This window comes from Hemiscyllium ocellatum (assembly GCF_020745735.1).
Source record: "Hemiscyllium ocellatum isolate sHemOce1 chromosome 27 unlocalized genomic scaffold, sHemOce1.pat.X.cur. SUPER_27_unloc_17, whole genome shotgun sequence".
In the NCBI taxonomy this organism is placed as follows: Eukaryota; Metazoa; Chordata; class Chondrichthyes; order Orectolobiformes; family Hemiscylliidae; genus Hemiscyllium; species Hemiscyllium ocellatum.
The window spans coordinates 172,436-189,634 of NW_026867484.1; the positions used below are offsets into that span (position 1 = coordinate 172,436).

General features: G+C 46.2%; 6 non-coding genes across 6 annotated transcripts; all 6 read left to right on the top strand.

Annotated features, from left to right (window-relative positions):
• Window positions 1–13,449: 13,449 nt before the first annotated feature.
• trnae-uuc (transfer RNA glutamic acid (anticodon UUC)) lies at window positions 13,450–13,521 on the top strand. Its single transcript has one exon. It is a non-coding gene; the product is annotated as a tRNA-Glu (tRNA).
• Window positions 13,522–14,159: 638 nt separating this feature from the next.
• trnae-uuc (transfer RNA glutamic acid (anticodon UUC)) lies at window positions 14,160–14,231 on the top strand. Its single transcript has one exon. It is a non-coding gene; the product is annotated as a tRNA-Glu (tRNA).
• A 625-nt stretch (window positions 14,232–14,856) lies between these two features.
• On the top strand, window positions 14,857–14,928 carry trnae-uuc (transfer RNA glutamic acid (anticodon UUC)). The gene has a single exon. It is a non-coding gene; the product is annotated as a tRNA-Glu (tRNA).
• A 638-nt stretch (window positions 14,929–15,566) lies between these two features.
• On the top strand, window positions 15,567–15,638 carry trnae-uuc (transfer RNA glutamic acid (anticodon UUC)). The gene has a single exon. It is a non-coding gene; the product is annotated as a tRNA-Glu (tRNA).
• A 625-nt stretch (window positions 15,639–16,263) lies between these two features.
• trnae-uuc (transfer RNA glutamic acid (anticodon UUC)) lies at window positions 16,264–16,335 on the top strand. Its single transcript has one exon. It is a non-coding gene; the product is annotated as a tRNA-Glu (tRNA).
• Window positions 16,336–16,960: 625 nt separating this feature from the next.
• On the top strand, window positions 16,961–17,032 carry trnae-uuc (transfer RNA glutamic acid (anticodon UUC)). The gene has a single exon. It is a non-coding gene; the product is annotated as a tRNA-Glu (tRNA).
• The last annotated feature ends 167 nt before the right edge of the window (window positions 17,033–17,199 follow it).

Sequence of the window (17,199 nt, forward strand, 5' to 3'; positions counted from 1 at the left end):
TTTCAGAATTCCGTTTTCTCCGACAGGTACTGTCGAGTTTCTCTTTTTGTCTCGGCTTCTCAGCATCCGCATTCCCTCACGTCAGACATTAATTCAATCCAGAAACCCCTTTGGGGAAAGGATTTCTGTTTGGGGAACATTTTCCTGAGCCCATGAACAATTGACGGTTTCAGAGCCAGGGTAGCGCAGCGCCCCTGTGTGGGCTCGAATCACCAACCTTTCGGTTAACAGGCGAACGCGCTAACCAATTGCGCCACAGTGGCAAGCGGGTGCGCGGTGCTGCACCATCGCTTAGGGGAGGCTGTTAGTGAGTTCATAATTCAGCCGGCCCCGCCGAGAATTACAATTGTCGTCTAACAGTTTTGCTTTTCCTTCATAAAGCCTGGGACATTCATTGTGGAGACACCGGGGACAGTCTGCAGACACATCCATGTCACGAGGAACTAACTTTTTACTCCGGGGCCGTCGCCCTTCCAGCCTTTCAGTGTTTTGCCTGTTCCCGAGTTCTCTAATTGGCTCGGAGGAGAGAAGGGGTTTGAATTCCTGATGTGCACGAACGACAATTCTTTCAATGTCTCAGATCAGTTTATACCCCGAGAACATCAGAGTCAACCTCCCGGCCTCTACAACAAGGGGACGTTGTCTGGATTGTCTCTGGACAATCGATAGGATGAATGTAGATTGGTAAATGTATTTAGAGACAGTTCTGCTCATGCCCTGTGAGCGAAACCTGGATCTGAAGGAATAAAAGGGACATTAACAACATCGATCTGAAATTGGATACGTGACAAGAAACAGAGCCATTATTAACAGTTGGCTTTTGAACTGGAGAAGGTTTCTCGTGAAATTAGCTTGAGGCTCGTGGTATGCAAGGTCAACATAACTTAGGTAAAACACGCAAACACTTCCCTCATTAGCAGACAGTGAAAGGATTACAAAACGCAAATTAAACATTTTCGACAAGTGATACAGGGGACTGGGAAGGTAAGTATTATAAACTGTGAACACCAATGTGCTGGAGCACAATACTTACATTCAAAGACCGAAAACATCCAGGTCCTGATTAATCAGATTGCATTGTGGTGCTTTTCTGCAAAACCTCCACTTGTAATGTCCTACAAAAGAGTGACAAAGCTCAGGATGGAAAATCTGAAGGGATGAACGTTGGCTTATTTTCTGAAGATTCACAAAGCTAAGACTGGGTTTTGGTGATTGTTTCCTTTCCACTCCCAGGAGCCACAGTGGGGGAGAAAAACACCATCTGATTCACTCCTGGCCCTTTTTAGTGAAGGAAACTGCCGTTGCAGGAAAGGGTCCACTCAGTCATCCCAGCTGCATGCTTTACCTGGCTGGACCAGGGATCCAGTAACAAACGGACAACTCAGCTGACCAACAAAGAAAGTGGGGTGGGGGGACTGGGTGCACTTTGAGCTGGAGGTGTTTTCTTTTAAAAGCACTTATTGTATGCCTCTTTTCCTGGTGAAATCTGAAGCTGTAACAAAATAAGGTCGTAGTAAAGGTTACCTGAACATACCGCCAGGTTCAAACTCTGCGAGGTCCAACAGGTTTTTGTTTTAAAGCTGTTCATTTCTTTCAGCCTCCAGCACTAATGTCATGTCTCAGAAGGATCAGTGAATGAGTAGCTAATCTTGTTAGAAATTGTATATTTTTCAGGACTACAGGTTCATTGTTTCATTGGCATTGCAAAGTTTACTGGCAACAGTTGGAGGTGTGGGCTGTATTCACTGGAAATAAAGTTTTAAAATCTCACAAACACCAGGGTATAGTCCAACAGGTTTATTTGGAGGCACTGGGTTTCGAAGTGCTGCTCCTTCATCAGGTAGCTGTGGAGTAGGATCACAAGGCACAGAATATAGTGCAAAAAGATTATAGTGTCATGCAACATAAGTGATGAATTGAAGAAACCTAGATTTCTGTTAAATCATTCATCTTTTAAAATGGATTGCAGATTTCGGCTAATTAATCTGTACATTCCAGAACTTCTGTTAAGTCACGTTTTCCAGGAAACTTAATGTTTTATAAAAGGAGGTAGCACCTCACGTCATACAACGCATGAAAGCTGTGAGGTTAGAGTCTGTCTGTATCCCAATCTTGAGTCAGACTGGTTCTACTTACAAATATATAATCCTGCAAATGCAAATTCACTCCAAATGCGTGAGTACGTGCATGAGAGAGAGAGTGTGTGTGTAAGTGCGTGTGCATGCTGGGTAAAGTGTGTGTGTGATGGAGTATAATCATGTGCGAAGATGTATGCATTGGTGTGAGTGTCGGGACGTATTATTGTGTGTCTGAGAGAGAACATGTCTACCGGAAAGGCTCTGCACGAGCGTGTGAGTGTGTAAGTGTGAGAGAGAGCATAACAGTGAAGTGGGGTTACCTGTCACGTGACATGAACCCAAGGTCGCGGTTGAGGCCATCCTCCTGGTTTGCCAAATTGACTATTAGCCTTTGCTGGGCCACTAAAAGTGATTAAGCAGTTACACAACACACATGGGAGAGGGCAGGGTGGGACTTGTCTTTCGATTTGCAGAAGGTGGGACGTTCTGGGCGCTGGAAACTAGGGAAAACACACACTGGAGGACCTTCGGCACAGAGAGATGGAGCTGGAAGCCAGGCTGGAGACACGTTGGGGGAATCACTGTGGATACAGGCCGTTTGGCCCACCAAGTCCATACTGACCCTCGGAAGAACATACCCTCACCCCCGACCCACCCGATAACCCCCACAGCTTATCCCTGAATTTCGAACGCCCAATCCATTCTAGCCTGCACATTTTTGGAACATGGGAGGAAAACCAAGCACCCAGAGGAAACCCACGTAGACAGGGAGTGGGGGAGGGGTAGGAAAGGGCAAAGTCCACACTGTCACCATGAGGGTGGGTTCAAACCCAGGTCCCTGGCGCTGCAAGGAATCCCCTCTCCAGCACTCGGCAACCGATTGGCTTCTGCCCAATCCTGGTGACACTCCAGTCAGTTTGAGGAAATCAATTTGCTTCCATAGAGTTTCCACGGGGCAGGGGTCGTTGTTACCCGCCAGATTCAACAATCCAATGAAAGGCTTGTCTACAGCGAGAACACTAGTCCACATTTCGCCAAAGAATTAAAGTTCTCTCTGCAATTAGAGCCCTTGAGCACTCCCACGCAGGCTGCGTGTATTCATGGGGATTCTCAATGCAGGTTGATATTCGAAATTCCCCAATCCTGGGAAAAAAGATTGAGTGCATTCACCCTCTCCATGCCTCTCAGGATCTCTTCACCTCTATAAGCCCGCCCCAATCCCCCGAGGCTCTTATGCTCGAAATAAAAACGTCTTAGCTTGTCCAACCTCTCCCTGTTACTCAGACCTTGAGTCCTGGTTTCTTGTAAATGTCTTCTGCACTCTTTTCAAGTTTAATAACATCTTTGTTTCGCAAGATGATCAAAACGAATCACAATACTCCAAGTGTGGCCTCACCAATATCCTGATTAACTGCAACATAACTTGTCAACGTCGAATTCTCTATTCCTGAGATGCTGCCTGGCCTGCTGTGCTTTGACCAGCAACACATTTTCAGCTGTCAACTTCTATACTCAATTCCCTGACTGATGAAGGCCAGTGAGGCTTAAGCCTTCTTCACTGCCCTGTCTACCTAGTTTGTTGGACATATCGGACCTGCTCCAAACTAGATAATCTAACTGATGTGACAGGAAACCGCTTCCTTTCTTGAGACAAGTCTCCCAGAGAGAACTTGCTGGCTGACTGTCTGAACTACTGAACCTCAGTGCCCTACTGCCCTCAGGAGTGGGGGGGGGGGGCGGGGGTCCACATATTTGCGTAAAATGGTGCTCGAAATTTTTATCATCTTTGGGATGGATCTCCATTCATTCAGTGCTATGGAGTCATGCAGGCCAGAAACATACCCTTCAGACAAACCAGTCCATGATCCCCAACTAAACTAATGCCCCCTGTCTGCTCTTGGCCTATAACCAGTTTGTTAGTAGTTGTGTTTATTTTTTAACTGTAACGATTGGATAAAAAAATTGCTGATAATTGATTTTAAAGTGTTGGGGATTTATTTTTATCAGTAGAACAGGTTACACCACTTTTCAGGCTAATTTTACCTAATGTAGGGCAAAATGTTCCTCTGGGTGTTTCTGTTTGAGATCTTGAATGCTGCTGTGATGTCCTGCTGAATGCAATGGAGTCAATATTAATCCTAGCCTCACTGTGGCTGTGGGTGAATTGCCTTAATTTGGCTCCTGACTCAAAAACTGCGCAGAGAATCAACTGCTGAAACAATGATTTACACTTTATTGTATGTAGCAACCAAAGATAACCCCACCCCCCCACCCCTCTCAAGTCACCAAGTTCAACCTCACTCCCAACTTGGGGATCACCCAATTGATGGCAGAATTTAACTGACTTTCCACCGACAATATCTGTCTCTGGAAGTGTTCAGGGATTCACTGCAGTGTTGTTCTTCCAAGTACTGCTGCTGCATCTTTCTGGGTTTAAATTCTGGTGGAGATTCCTCACTTTGAAATCTGTGGTGTGATGTTTCTTTAGATTCTAACACCACCTCCCCACATTACTAGAGACCTCCAGTGTGTAGCTTACCTTCTTAGCCTTGAGGTTCAGCTGTCTGTTTGAAACAGCCTGTCCTGCAATTAACCTCTTGGTGTCAAGGCCATCCTTCCACAGACAGACTAACTTGTCCTTTTGTCACGAGTTTATTAAAAACTTATCTCATCTGTCCCAGGAAACAGCTTGTTGTTATACATCCTTCTTCCCAGGGATAGTAAACTAGCAGAAATTAGGCCATTCAGCCCATTGAATCTGCTCCACCATTCAATCCTGGCTGATAACTTCCTGATCCCCATTCTCCCCGTAACCCCGATACTTAAGAATGATTATATGGTTGAGCAGACTCAATGGGCTGAATGGCCTAATTTCTGCTTCTGAGGGCTTATGATTTTGCAGTTTCTCAGTGGCCCTTTTGTTTCTTGGTCCAGAAAGAGTTATTGCTGACTCAGGTAGTTTGGAAAGTTCTGGAGTTTACAGGACCACGCCATATTCCTCTCTGCATTGTCCAGGAATAACTATTCCTTCTGAGATATTGGAAATTCCAGAGATACCTTGGTATCCCTGAATAAAATCGGTTTGTCAGAAAATCTCTGCTGCTACTCTGGAACAGAAGGATTATGGGTTGAAAATTCAGAAATCAGATGTGCAAAGAGACGATGGAGTTCTATTCCAGGATTCTCTCAAGGTAAACTTGAAGGTTGAACCACTAGTTGGGGAGGCAAATGCAATGATGGCATTTATTTTGATCAGACGTGAATATAAAGGCAGAGATGTACTTCTGAGGCTCTGTAAGGCTCCGGTCAAGCCGCATTTGGAGTATTGAACGCAATTTTGGGCTCCATATCTCAGGAAGGATGTACTGGCCCCTTTATTATTAACTATTCAATTCAGCTCATTGAATCAATTCTGCCATTTATTCAGATCACGTTAGCTCTGGTAAACATCAACTCCACTTTCTTGCTATTTCGCCATAATCCTCAATTCCCTCACTAGTTAAACAAAAACTGACAGCCTTGGATGTACTTAACGGCCCAAGCTCAACAACCCTCTGTAGTAACATGTTCCACAGATTTACTGCCCCAAGTAAAAATTCCTATCTGTCTTCAACATGCAATCTCTCATTTGCAGGTTATTCCCTCTGGTGCTAGACTCACCCACAAACGTAAACTTTTCCACATCAAGCCTATCAAGTCTCCCCAGAATCGTTTATGTGAAAATAAGGTTACCTCTAAATCTTCTCACTTCTAAGAAGTATAGGCCCAACCTATTCACTTCTCTTCATATGATATTCTTTTCATTCTAGTCAACCTTCTCTGGACTGCCTCCAAAGCCAGTATATCTTTCCTTGGGTAAAGGACCCACCCAGTGTTCAGTTGTGGCCTGACTGGTGCCTGATAGAGGTTCACTATAACCTCCCGACCTTTACACTGTATTTAATGGTAAACCTCCCATTTGCCTTCCCTATTTTTCACTGAACTTGGAGGAAGAGATGCATGGGTATGGGCTTCCAAATCCCTCTATCTCCATTTAACATTCAGCACTGTTCCTCCTGGCAAAGTGCACAACCTCATTTCCCCAAATTCTATTCCATCTGCGAAAGGTTTGCTCATTTGCTTAATCTGTCTATATCCCTGTGCAGATATTTCATGTCTTCTCACCACCTGCCTTCCCATCAACCATCTTTTCTGCAATCTTGGCAATAGTGCATTCACTTTACTTATCGAAGTAAATACTTGTAAATAATACATATTGTAAATAAGTTTGGCCCCAGCACTGATCCCTGTGGCACACTACTAGTTACAAGTTGCTATCCTGAATGTGCCCCTTATCCCAATTGTATCATTGGTTAGCCATTCCTCTATCCATGCCTCTTTGCTTATTATTTCATGAGATGTGAATATCATTGGGTCTGCCAACAACCCTTCCCAAATTGTCCTTGAAAAAGTGGTGCTGAGCTGCCTCTTAAATTGCTTCACATTATAATTTGGTCTGCAATAATGTTCAGCAGCGAGTTCCAGGTTTTTGATCAATAACAAAGAAGCAATGCGATATATTTCACAGTTGGAATGCTGTGTTCACACTTACCTGCTCTTGGTAGTTGAGGTGATGGCTTGGAAGGTGCCATTGAAGAGCCACCAATTAATCAAGCCAGAATGATAGATTGTGGCCAGAGATTCTGCTTTCTGACTTTCATCATCAATCTACATTCTTTCCAGCCAATATTATAGTCTCAAACTGCCACACAATTCCTCCTGTTATAGCTTCAATCAGCTATAATAATATGACCACCCTTGGGATGACTTTTCACACCTGAGTGCAAAATAAATACAGATAATTTTTTCCAGCTTTGATGGAACAAAAAAACAGCAAATTGATGGATAATTACAGTTAGTGCAAACAAAGCTAGCGATCGATAAAGACTAACCCTGTTCACTTCAATGGCCAAATTACATTTTGAAAACCAAATACACACAGACAACATGTCAAAGTGGTTCATAGGAGGAGAAATAGGGCATTGAAGAGGAGTGAAATGATTGCTTTTGGTCACCGCCACCATTGTCCGAAAAACATATTGAAAGAATTCTTAATAGGTAGGCAAAAAGGTGGAGTGGTATAACACTTCAGACACCGCAAAGTGTAAGACCACTTTCTAGTGGAAGAAAAAGACATTTCTTATTTCTAGAAGAACGGGGGAACAAATGGGAAATAAATCTGAATTGGGAACTCTTTCTTATTAAGGATGTTCCTTCACCACAGTCTTGACTTAGAGTATAAGTTCTTCATCAGGAATGAAGGTTGGTCCAACGGGGCTGAGAGATAATTGGGAAGAGGATGGGGATGGAGGGGAGGTAACTGTGAATGAAATAGGTCGATGGTGGTGCTGATTTATCATGAGAGGTAAGACAGGAGGGTGGAGCGAATAGGTGGGAAGCAAGATGAAAATGTAGGACAGCTCAAGAGGCTAATGCCGCGTTGGAAGGTTGGATCTGGGACAAGGCGCGTGGTGTGAGAGTGAGGGTGAGGGGAAATACGGAAACTGTAGTTGGTGGGTCCCAAGGCAGAAGATGAAGTATTCTTCCTACAAGCGTCAGGTAGCTAGAGCTTGGAGGGGGATGCGGCACAGGACTTGCATGCCCTTGACCGAGTGGGAGGGGAAGTTAAAGTATTCAGCCACAGGGCGGTGGGGTCGTTTAGGTTTGGAGTCCTAGAGCTGTTTCCTGAAATGTTCCGCAAGTTGGCATCCAGTCTCCCCAATGTGGCAGAGCAATGGACATATAAATAAATCTTATAAACAAATTGGATAAATTTTAGCATGCCGGAGTATTTATCTTTAATGAAGATAACGAAAATATTTATAAAATTCGGTGACTGTTTGATACGGTTTGTTGGTCAGGCTCAACTCATCCCCTTCAAATGAGACAATGCTATTGATAGCGGTGAACTGCTCGTTTTGCTGTAAAATCACAAGTTATTGATTTATTTTCACAACTTACTGGTATTCACACCTGCACATTCAATGTCAAACTCTGACATCAGAAATGAAATTACAGCATTAATTTTGACTTACAATATTTGAACAAACAAATTAATAGCACACAGTGAATACCAAGTCTGATAAATATGAAATCAAATTTGACCCAAAAAATATACAATCAAGATGGGAGATAATAAATGGGGGAAGGGCAGAAGGTAAGAAATGCAGCATCAAAGAAGGTGCTCCTCCAGGGAGTGTATTTTACCAACTACAACTGCTAAATATAAACAAACACTCTGACATGATCCTCCGGTTTTAATGTGAACCAAAGCCCCATACAGTAGGTACCATTTAAATAAGTTAATAGATACAAGCCTTGAGCAAATCCAGCCTCCAGTTGGGCCCCCCTTTTGGAGCTCGGAGCTTCCTCCAGCTCCAGGGGGCTGTTGAGCTCCTGGGCTCCAGCTGCCACTGCCACTCCTCCACTGAAGAAGCTTTGGGAAGCAGATGCAAAGGCAAGATACAGAACAGAGCACCTTTGCCAAGGAAAGCAGCTTATGGAGACATTGAGCAATAGCATCACATGGTTTTGACCAATCGACCTCTGTGTTATGTGCCCAGCACACTCATGCTGCACTACTCTGCTTCCGTGCTCCGAGTCACCGGATTGTGGATCAGTTTAAAGTCGATCCTCTATCTCTGATAACATCGCTGCACAAGGCAGTGAAGAAAGGTTTAGGCACACTAACCTTCATCAGTTAGGGAATTGAGTATAGATGTTGGCAAGATATAGTGTAGTTATACAGAACGTTGATAAGGCTGCACCTGGAATATTGTGATCAGTTTTGGTCCCCCTGGTATCGTGTGATTTCTGACATCTTCAACTCTGGGTTTGTGTTGAACTTGATAGGATATTTTGTCCAACTCAGCATGTTTAAACAGTATCGCTCGGATGGAGTCATTTGAAACATTTGAGGAGGTGAGTTCAACAAGATTGAACTATTCAAAGTTACTTGGACTCTCTTTTAAACTTACATCAAGACCAGTAGTCAGAGACACATACAACATGGAAACAGACCCTTCGGTCCAACTTTTCCATGCTGACCTGATATCTTAAATTAACCTAGTCCCATTTGACAGCACCTGACCCATATACTCTGGAAGCTCATTTCATGTATGTGCCACCCACTGCATGAAGAAGTTGTCCCTTTAATATATTTCGCCTCTCACCCTGAACCTATACCCTCTATTTCTGGACTCCTCCAGCCCAGGGAAAATACCTTGTCTTTTACCCTGTCCATCCCTCTCATGAATTTAAACGCCTATTAGGTCACTCCTCTACCTCCGATGCTCCAGTGAAAACAGCCCCAGCCTATTCAGACTCTCCCTGTAGCTCAAACCCTCCAACCCCCAGCAACGTTCCGTAAATCTTTTCTCATAGAGAAGTCAACGTTTCAGTCCTGAAGAAGGGTTAATACCCAAAATGCTGACTACTCCACATCCTGATGCTGCCTGGCTTGCTGTGTTCTCCAGACCTCCTGCTTGCCTACTTCGGGTTGCAATAGGTAGTGGCTCAGTGGTTACCACTGCAGCCTAACTGTGCCACAGATCCAGGTTTGATTCCAGCCTTGAGTGTCTGTCTGTGAGGAGTTTGCATATTCTCCCAGTGTCTGCGTGTGTTTTCTCTGGGTGGTCGTGTCCAAAGACGTGCAGGTCTGAGGTTTGATGAAGGCCTTCCTGCACTTAGAGCAACTGAACACCATCTCCCCCATGTGGACCCACCAGTGGGCCAGCAGGTCAGAAGAAAGAGCAAAGCCCGTCATGCACTCGGGGCAGAAGAACCGCCTCTCCTTGGTGTGGACCCACTTGTGTCTCAGCAGGTGGGAAGAACTGCTTAAAGCCATCTTGCACTCAGGGCTTGAGAACAGACGTCCCGGGTGCTGCACTCAGGGCAGCAGAAGGGCCTCTCCTCTCTGTGGACCCATTGGTGCTTCAGAACCCTTTCAAATTTCCCAATATCCTTCTGATAGGAGGGAGACCAGAATTGCACACAATATTCCAAATGTATTCCACAATATTCCAGTGTCCTGTCCAGCCACAACGAAACTTCCCAACTCCCATACTCAAGTTAGAGGATTGCGATAGTTTTTAAAACTCACAAAATAAAATAGGAAAAAAATGGAAGGACAAACCGAATTTTTGAAGTCAACTTGGAAGCATCATTGAGAAATCGGCGGACTGGGTTTATTAGGTACCTGTTCTCCTTAAATACACGATATACATCTTTATCTTCTGCTCTTCGTAGTTCACAAAACCATGCTGAGTATCCTTGATCACATTATTCCTATCCAGATGTTCATAAATCCTATCCCTTACAATTTTCTCTAAGACTTTGCCCACAACAAAAGTGAGACTCACCGGCCTATAGTTACTAGGGTTATCTCTACTCCCCTTCTTGAACAAGGGAACTACATTTGCTATCCTCCAGTCTTCTGGCACTATTCCTGTAGACAACGAAGTCATAAAAATCAAGGCCAATGGCTCTGCAATCTCCTCCCTTGCTTCCCAGAGAATCCTAGGATATATGCCATCGGGCCCAGGGGACTTATCTATTTTCACCGTTTCCAGAATTTCCAATACCTCTTCCCTACATACCTCAAAGCCATCAATTTTAATTGATTGTGACTCAGTATTCACATCGGCAACAATGTCCTGTTCCTGAGTGAATACTGATGAAAAATATTCATTCAGTGTTTCCCCAATCTCTTCGGCCTCCATGCGCAACTTCCCACTACTATCCTTGACTGGACCTATTCCTACCCGAGTCATTCTTTTATTCCTGACATACCTATAGAAAGCCTTTGGGTTTTCCCTAAACCTACCAACCAAGGACTTTTCATGTCCCCTCCTTTCTGCTCTTAGCTCTCTCTTTAGATCCTCCCTGGCTAATATAACTCTCAATCGCCCCAATTGAATTTCATGCCTCATCTTTACAGAGGCCACCCTCTTCACTTTAACAAGGGATTCCAATTCATTATTAAACCACGGCTCCCTCACACGACCCTTTACTCCCTGCCTGACTGGTACATACTTATCAAGAACATTCAATAGTTGCTCCTTGAACAAGCTCCACATATCGATTGTGCCCTTCCCTTAAAGACTACTTTTCCAAGCCACGCATCCTAAGTCATGCCTCACCGCATCATAATTTCCTTGCCCCCAGCTTTAACTCTTGCCCTGCAGTGCACATTTATCCTTCTTCATCACCAGAGTAAAAGTCACCGAATTGTGGTCACTGTCCCCAAAGTGCTCACCTACCTCCAATTCTAACACCTGGCCTGGTTCATTACCCAGAACCAAATCCAGTACGGCCTCACCTCTTGTTGGCATGTCAACATATTGTGTCAGGAAACCCTCCCGCACACATTGGACAAACACCGCCCCATTTAATGTACACGAGCTATAGCTTTCCCAGTTAACATCTGGAAAGTCAAAGACTCCCATAACAACCACCCTATTACTTTCACTCTTCTCCTGAATCACCCTCGCAATCCTTTCTTCTACATCTCTAGGACTATTAGGCCTGTAGAAAACTCCTAACAGGGTGACCTCACCTTTCCTATCTCTAACCACAGCCCAAACTACCTCAGATGGCGAGTCTTCATCCATCGTCCTTTCCACCACTGGAATACGATCCTTGACAAGCAATGTCACACCTCCCCCTCTTTTCCCCTCACCTCTGACCCTACTAAAACATTTAAACACTGGAACCTGCAACAACCAATTCTGTCCCTATTCTACCCATGTCTCCTCAATAGCCACAACATCGAACTCCCAGGTATCAACTCACGCTGCAAGTTCACCTACCTTATTTCGTATACTTCTCAAATTGAAGTATATACACTTCATGTCACATTCCTGTTTAGAGGCAATCTCCTGTAAAATTGATGCCATGTTCCTAACCTCCCTCCACTCAAGGTCCTGCACCCTAAAGCTACAGTCTCGGTTCCCATGTCCCGGCAGAGTTAGTTTAAACCCCACCAAAAACAGCACTAGCAAACGTCCCCCCAAAAGATACTGGTGCCCCTCAGGTTCAGGTGTAGACCCTCCTGTTTATAGAGGTCCCACCTTCCCCAGGAAGAATCCCAGTTATCCAGATACCGGAATCCCTCCCTCCTGCACCATCCCTGTTGCCACGCTTTTAACTGTTCTCTCTCACTATTCCTTGACTCGCTATCAAGTGGCACGGGTAACAAACCAGAGACAACAACTCTGACTATTCTAACTCTGCACTTCCAACCTGGCTCCCTGAAAGCTGCCTAACATCCTCATCCTTCTTCCTATCTATGTCGTTGGTGCCAATGTGGACCACTTCGGGCTGCTCCCCCACCCCCTGAAGGACCCGGAAAATACGATCAGAGACGTCGCTTACCCTTGCACCTAGAGGCAACATACCAATCGTGAGACTCTCTCGCCCCCACAAAACCGCCTATCTGTGCCCCAAACTATCGAGTACCCAATAACTATTGCTCTGCTCTTCTCCACCCTTCCCTTCTGAGCAACAGGAACAGGCTCCGTGCCAGAGGCCTGAACCCCACTGCTTACCCCTGGTAAGTCCTCCACGCAACAAGGATTCAAAAGGGTTACTTGTTCTTGAGGGGAACGACCGCAGGGGGTCTCTGCATTGGCTGCTTTCTCCAAATCCTCCTCAGTGTCACCCGTCTGCCTGCAATCTTTGGAGTTGCAACTTTCCTGAAGCACCGATCTATGACCCCCTCTGCCTCCCAAATGATTCTAAATTCATCCAACTCCAGCTCCAGTTCCTGAACACGGTCTTGGAGGAGCTGGAGATGGGTACACTTCCTACAAGTGTAATCAGCAGGGACAACCATGGCATCCCCCACCTCAAACCTGTCGCAAGAGGAACATTACACTGTCTTCACTGCAATCCCTCCAAAAGCAACCTTCAAAAAAAAACTAGGTCTGAAGAACAGAACAAGCAAAATGCAGCACTGACCTGCTTACCACATTGGTTATTATTATTAGGTTAGAGGAGGAGGGCGGGAGGGAGGCACTACCCGGGTAGTGCCTCGGGTTACTCTCCTGCTCGCCTTTATTGGGAAAAAAAAACCTACCCAGGTAAGCTTGCGCTACACCAGCTTCCAGGTCCGCTCCGCGCTTTTTTCCAATAAAGGCGCGCAGGTGAGTCCCGGAGATGTGACATGACTCTCCAGTCTCCCCAATGCTATAGAGATCGCATCGGGAGCAAGGGATACAAGAAAATTATATTGATGGATGTACCGGTGAAAGTCTTCTTTCTGCCGCAGCCCAGGTTCGATTCACGGGCAGCGAGGCAATTTTCAGCAGAGCTACCAAGAGGCGTCCATGTCTCCCTGGTGGTCTAGTGGTTAGGATTTGGCGCTTTCACCGCCGCGGCCCGGGTTCGATTCCCGGTCAGGGAAGCAGTTTTCAGCGGGTCAGAGGACTCTTTATTCGTCTTAAACGCACTGCATAGTTGTCTGTTGATCTTCGTCGTTCCTGTGTGCTGCAGTGTAAAATAGCTCTTTGAAATAGCATCCTGATGCAGATTTGCTTGCATGCGTTGGGATGTTTGCTTCTGCAGTAGCAAACGAGTGAGCAATCTTCACTCTCTCGGCGGAGCAGGTCAGGGCTGTTTAGCAGTGTCTGTTTGTAGACGCGGTTACCTTTGTTTAACAGTTTAAATGTAATTTTTTTGATGTATCCATTGCTCCCGATGCGATCTCTGTAACACTGGGGAGACTGGAGATTCAAGTCACATCTCTGGGACTCTCCTGCTCGCCTTTATTGGGAAAAAAAAACCTACCCAGGTAAGCTTGCGCTACACCAGCTTCCAGGTCCGCTCCGCGCTTTTTTCCAATAAAGGCGCGCAGGTGAGTCCCGGAGATGTGACATGACTCTCCAGTCTCCCCAATGCTATAGAGATCGCATCGGGAGCAAGGGATACAAGAAAATTATATTGATGGATGTACCGGTGAAAGTCTTCTTTCTGCCGCAGCCCAGGTTCGATTCACGGGCAGCGAGGCAATTTTCAGCAGAGCTACCAAGAGGCGTCCATGTCTCCCTGGTGGTCTAGTGGTTAGGATTTGGCGCTTTCACCGCCGCGGCCCGGGTTCGATTCCCGGTCAGGGAAGCAGTTTTCAGCGGGTCAGAGGACTCTTTATTCGTCTTAAACGCACTGCATAGTTGTCTGTTGATCTTCGTCGTTCCTGTGTGCTGCAGTGTGAAATAGCATCCTGATGCAGATTTGCTTGCATGCGTTGGGATGTTTGCTTCTGCAGTAGCAAACGAGTGAGCAATCTTCACTCTCTCGGCGGAGCAGGTCAGGGCTGTTTAGCAGTGTCTGATTGTAGACGCGGTTACCTTTGTTTAACAGTTTAAATGTAATTTTTTTGATGTATCCATTGCTCCCGATGCGATCTCTGTAACACTGGGGAGACTGGAGAGTCAAGTCACATCTCTGGGACTCTCCTGCTCGCCTTTATTGGGAAAAAAAAACCTACCCAGGTAAGCTTGCGCTACACCAGCTTCCAGGTCCGCTCCGCGCTTTTTTCCAATAAAGGCGCGCAGGTGAGTCCCGGAGATGTGACATGACTCTCCAGTCTCCCCAATGCTATAGAGATCGCATCGGGAGCAAGGGATACAAGAAAATTATATTGATGGATGTACCGGTGAAAGTCTTCTTTCTGCCGCAGCCCAGGTTCGATTCACGGGCAGCGAGGCAATTTTCAGCAGAGCTACCAAGAGGCGTCCATGTCTCCCTGGTGGTCTAGTGGTTAGGATTTGGCGCTTTCACCGCCGCGGCCCGGGTTCGATTCCCGGTCAGGGAAGCAGTTTTCAGCGGGTCAGAGGACTCTTTATTCGTCTTAAACGCACTGCATAGTTGTCTGTTGATCTTCGTCGTTCCTGTGTGCTGCAGTGTAAAATAGCTCTTTGAAATAGCATCCTGATGCAGATTTGCTTGCATGCGTTGGGATGTTTGCTTCTGCAGTAGCAAACGAGTGAGCAATCTTCACTCTCTCGGCGGAGCAGGTCAGGGCTGTTTAGCAGTGTCTGTTTGTAGACGCGGTTACCTTTGTTTAACAGTTTAAATGTAATTTTTTTGATGTATCCATTGCTCCCGATGCGATCTCTGTAACACTGGGGAGACTGGAGATTCAAGTCACATCTCTGGGACTCTCCTGCTCGCCTTTATTGGGAAAAAAAAACCTACCCAGGTAAGCTTGCGCTACACCAGCTTCCAGGTCCGCTCCGCGCTTTTTTCCAATAAAGGCGCGCAGGTGAGTCCCGGAGATGTGACATGACTCTCCAGTCTCCCCAATGCTATAGAGATCGCATCGGGAGCAAGGGATACAAGAAAATTATATTGATGGATGTACCGGTGAAAGTCTTCTTTCTGCCGCAGCCCAGGTTCGATTCACGGGCAGCGAGGCAATTTTCAGCAGAGCTACCAAGAGGCGTCCATGTCTCCCTGGTGGTCTAGTGGTTAGGATTTGGCGCTTTCACCGCCGCGGCCCGGGTTCGATTCCCGGTCAGGGAAGCAGTTTTCAGCGGGTCAGAGGACTCTTTATTCGTCTTAAACGCACTGCATAGTTGTCTGTTGATCTTCGTCGTTCCTGTGTGCTGCAGTGTGAAATAGCATCCTGATGCAGATTTGCTTGCATGCGTTGGGATGTTTGCTTCTGCAGTAGCAAACGAGTGAGCAATCTTCACTCTCTCGGCGGAGCAGGTCAGGGCTGTTTAGCAGTGTCTGATTGTAGACGCGGTTACCTTTGTTTAACAGTTTAAATGTAATTTTTTTGATGTATCCATTGCTCCCGATGCGATCTCTGTAACACTGGGGAGACTGGAGAGTCAAGTCACATCTCTGGGACTCTCCTGCTCGCCTTTATTGGGAAAAAAAAACCTACCCAGGTAAGCTTGCGCTACACCAGCTTCCAGGTCCGCTCCGCGCTTTTTTCCAATAAAGGCGCGCAGGTGAGTCCCGGAGATGTGACATGACTCTCCAGTCTCCCCAATGCTATAGAGATCGCATCGGGAGCAAGGGATACAAGAAAATTATATTGATGGATGTACCGGTGAAAGTCTTCTTTCTGCCGCAGCCCAGGTTCGATTCACGGGCAGCGAGGCAATTTTCAGCAGAGCTACCAAGAGGCGTCCATGTCTCCCTGGTGGTCTAGTGGTTAGGATTTGGCGCTTTCACCGCCGCGGCCCGGGTTCGATTCCCGGTCAGGGAAGCAGTTTTCAGCGGGTCAGAGGACTCTTTATTCGTCTTAAACGCACTGCATAGTTGTCTGTTGATCTTCGTCGTTCCTGTGTGCTGCAGTGTGAAATAGCATCCTGATGCAGATTTGCTTGCATGCGTTGGGATGTTTGCTTCTGCAGTAGCAAACGAGTGAGCAATCTTCACTCTCTCGGCGGAGCAGGTCAGGGCTGTTTAGCAGTGTCTGATTGTAGACGCGGTTACCTTTGTTTAACAGTTTAAATGTAATTTTTTTGATGTATCCATTGCTCCCGATGCGATCTCTGTAACACTGGGGAGACTGGAGAGTCAAGTCACATCTCTGGGACTCTCCTGCTCGCCTTTATTGGGAAAAAAAAACCTACCCAGGTAAGCTTGCGCTACACCAGCTTCCAGGTCCGCTCCGCGCTTTTTTCCAATAAAGGCGCGCAGGTGAGTCCCGGAGATGTGACATGACTCTCCAGTCTCCCCAATGCTATAGAGATCGCATCGGGAGCAAGGGATACAAGAAAATTATATTGATGGATGTACCGGTGAAAGTCTTCTTTCTGCCGCAGCCCAGGTTCGATTCACGGGCAGCGAGGCAATTTTCAGCAGAGCTACCAAGAGGCGTCCATGTCTCCCTGGTGGTCTAGTGGTTAGGATTTGGCGCTTTCACCGCCGCGGCCCGGGTTCGATTCCCGGTCAGGGAAGCAGTTTTCAGCGGGTCAGAGGACTCTTTATTCGTCTTAAACGCACTGCATAGTTGTCTGTTGATCTTCGTCGTTCCTGTGTGCTGCAGTGTGAAATAGCATCCTGATGCAGATTTGCTTGCATGCGTTGGGATGTTTGCTTCTGCAGTAGCAAACGAGTGAGCAAT